The sequence below is a fragment of the Mustela lutreola genome, chromosome 11, assembly GCF_030435805.1.
Source record: "Mustela lutreola isolate mMusLut2 chromosome 11, mMusLut2.pri, whole genome shotgun sequence".
Lineage (NCBI taxonomy): Eukaryota > Metazoa > Chordata > Mammalia > Carnivora > Mustelidae > Mustela > Mustela lutreola.
In genome coordinates, this window is record NC_081300.1 from 33,002,210 (window position 1) to 33,006,208 (window position 3,999).

The following is a 3,999-nucleotide window of genomic DNA, read 5'->3' on the forward strand; positions in this document are numbered from 1 at the left end:
CACAACCACCAATTTTAGTCATGCCCCTGGCCTGTTTACTATGGGATAAGACATCCATAGCCCATGGAGAGAAGTTTGGAAAAGCAAGCATGCACTGGGATGGTAGGAAGGAGCATGAATCAGCCGAGAACATACAGCTTAATTTGGAATAAAAATCCAAGAGAGGACAGATGAATGGGGAGACTTACGTTTGGGAGTGGGAAGTATTGTGGGTAAGATTAACTAGCTACATATTTCCAAAATAAGCCACCCTGCAGTGTACTGATGGATGGAGAGAGGGGCAAGTGTGGGAGGCAGAGTGGGACCCGCATCCTTTCTAGAAAATGTCACTGGTGAAACGACTTTAATGGGGCTTAGGAGAGAATCCTACTCTGATAGGCAAGGCAAGACAGCAGGACTATTTAGTTTCCAGAATACTCACCGTGTGCATTCTGTTCTCTCTGCCTTGTATCTCATTCCTTCCCTTTTGCCACCCCTCCTCTCTTTCCCTCCCACCTTGCCTTTCCCCTCTCTGGCTTTGTTCTGTCTTCTTCACACTCTTCCCTATTTCCTGTCTCTTCCCGCACCATGGAAAACTAAGGTTCAATAAGGCGGAAAAATATAAATTTGTGGCTGAGGAATCTCTACTGAGACTTTCTTTGCCCTGCTCTAGGCACTGTCTAGAAGGATCCACAATGTTCTCTGCCTGACCCACCATTAACCAGAGGTTCCAATTCAGCCCAAGGCCAGCTTGCTCTGTTTCCAGAAGCAGCCCTTGGTGCAGCCCTTCATTCTGCTTTCCTGTGACCTTTCAACGAAGTGTAATTCAGCAAAGCTGATTCTTGTACTTTATTGCTCGACCTACAACTAACATGTAGACACATATGGATGCGCTCTCTCCCTTCTCTGTGCCATATGCCCTCCTCCTGTCTCTGCCACTCAGCCTTTGCTCCTTGACTGCTTGTATGTCCCATTGGAATGGCACATATCCACTTCCTTCACAATAAAAGAAAACTCATTCCATATATGATTGTCAAATTCTGAAGGCCTCGGCCAGCTAGAGGTTACCATCAATTGTTGAGCAGTGACTCATTTCATTGTGGGATATTACCTTTTCCTTATTTCAAATAAAGTGGCAGCTGGAAGGAATTGGCAGGGGTGCTCATGTTTCCTCCTTGTGGGAGAGAGCTAAAAAAAAAAGAGGACAGAGAGAGAGAGATACCTTCATGAATCATGAATCATGCAAGTTGTCTCCTACCATGCCAAGGAAATTATCTCCTCTACACTACCCATCAATACCATTGACCTTTGTCATAAAAAGCAGGTTGCTTATATCTATATCCCATTAAAAGGCATCATCTTACAATCACTTCTTCAGTACTATTAAAGTCATGTCAAAAAGAATCATTGACTTATTGTCAAACACATCCAACCTTCCACATTAATGTACCCAGAGACACCTCACTAATCAGCAGGCAAACAATGCCAGACACCAAAGGAAGCCCCAGGAAACCAGAGGGAGAAAGGTCTCTGATTCTACCTTCCCTACCTGACCTGTGCATGTTCTCTCTCTCTCGTACATTAGGACAGTTGGTGATATGTGATTTTGCACATCAGTCCTTATATATTTAAAATGAATATGCTGTTTTTGCTTGCTCTCTAAATCATACCAGTGGCAGAAATTCTACAGTATTTCAGAGGATGCTTGTAAGTCTTCCCAACCTGTCTGGCCCTAACATGGCAGTGAGTATTAATTGGGAGTCAAAAAAGAGCTTATTGAGTACATATTTCAATGGAATTAACAGAAAAATAGACATTTTAGCATGCTAAATGACAGAGGTATCATGTGTTATGTCAATTCCAGGAAGTAAAACAATAGTTTGACTTGGTTTGACCAGGTAAGGCTTCCTGCAAAAGGGGCATTAAAGCGGAGATTTTAATAAGATGGAATTTGAATATCTAGGTAGGAATGGGGAGACATTTCTGGGAAAGAAACTATTAAGGAAAAAACCTAATTCCTGACATAAGAAAATGCAAGGAAGTGAGGGGAATTACAGAGAATGTCTTCACTAGTCTTAAGTTGCGTGCATGTTGGTGATAAGAAGACAAACAGGATAGTATCCAAAGATAACTGAGCTCCGGACAAATACATTTTTATTTTCTCCAAAATACAGGGAGTACTTTTTCAAGGTTTTTGAGCCTATATAATGAAATACACAATGAAAGGAAAGGGGGTGATTTAGGATTATTCTTCAGGTAAGCCGGGTCCATCAGACATAAATGAGATTGCTGCAAAATTGACAGAGGAGATGAGCACCTGGATTTCACTTGGAGAGGGAGGGATTTAAAGGCACTTAGAAGGGCTTAATTCACTGAGCTTGTAGAATTAAGACATTATGTACAACTTAGACCCAGGATTCTATTCATTATCCTTTCTCTCCCTTCCTTCCTTTTCCCCTACCTTCATATTTTTAAGGCTACGTTTTGACATAGCCATGGGGAAACTGTCTATATGCACCCAGTGCCTTAGCTGGGTGCATACGCTCTTCCACCTGGTGTGAAAGGCTGGGTGATGGGATCCCGAAGCAGAGAGGCAGAGGGGAAAGAATAGACCTTCTGAGATCAGAGAGACCTGGTTAGAACTGCTGCCTCCACTATCGTTTTGCTGTGACTTTATACAGGACCCTCAGTAGTTCTCTGCCTTTCTATTTCTCACCCTTTTATATTCATTATCTCTAATCCTCATGTCAGTCCTTCCTAGTACATGTACATATGTGTGCAGGATCATCACAATCCAACTTCACATTTCCAAGTCCCGTGCTTCCATAGAATTATTCAGCCTACCATTTTGAAACCTAGTTTTTATCTTGGTTTCTACATGGCACACTCATAGTTTTCTTTTTAACTCAGTGGCCAATCATTTCAGTGTGCTTGGATAGCTTTCCTTGCTCTGGTTGTAAACATTAAATGGTAGAGGGTATAAAGCTTAAGGCCTGAGGTCTCTTTTTGTTGTCTATACTTTTTCCCTAAGTGTTTGCAACCAGTACCATTTAAGTGCTGATAATTTCCAAATGTATATCTCTATTTTTCACCTTTACTCAGGACTTACTATGCCTCCTGGACATGTCTTTTTTTTTCACATGGGTTAAGTGGAACTTTTGACTCACTCTCCAAATTCTGTTTCCAAGAATCTCCGTGGGGGACTGCCATCTACTCACCAACTCTAGCTAACAAACTGAGGGAGATTTTTACTTCCTTTCTTTCCCTTACCTCTTAAAACCAATCAATCAACAAGTAGAAACAAAGGCAAAACATTTTCTTATTCTACCTATTTCATCTATCCGCATTGCTATTTTCTTGATCTTATCCAATATCATTTCTCATCTGGACAACTCCAGCAGACTTCAACTGGCCTCTTTGTTTCTACTTCATGCTCCTTTCTCCACCCTTTATCTAGAATAGTCTTGGGGAATGTAAAGTAGATCTTCGCTTAAACTCTACAATGACATCACTTAAGGTTGAGAATAAAATCTCATTTTTTATCCTGGATTTCATGGCATGACTGGCTCTCTCTCACTCCCCTCAGCTCACTGTATTTAAGGCATAAAGGCTTTCTTTCCATTCCTTTGACTTACCAATTTCTCTTTTCCTTTACGGTCTTGAAATAACCCCATCCTCTGTCTAGAATGCCTTTCCAACAGATTTTCAATGAATGGTTTCTCCACTTGCCCACAGCCTCATCAGAAAAGCCTGCCATTACTGCACAATCTAAAATTATCGCTAATAAAGAGTTATTGACCTGCTATTCAAAGCATGGGGCATGGACCTGCAGCCCTGGCATCACCTAGAAGCTTGTTAGAAAGGCAGAGTCTTGAGCCCCATCCAAGACTATTACATCAGAATCTGCATTATAACAAGAACCCTGATTGATTTATGTGCACATTAATATTTGAGATCCCCTAACCTAGCACATCACTCTTTTAATTTTTTTGTAGCACTCACATTTCCTGATTTTCTCTT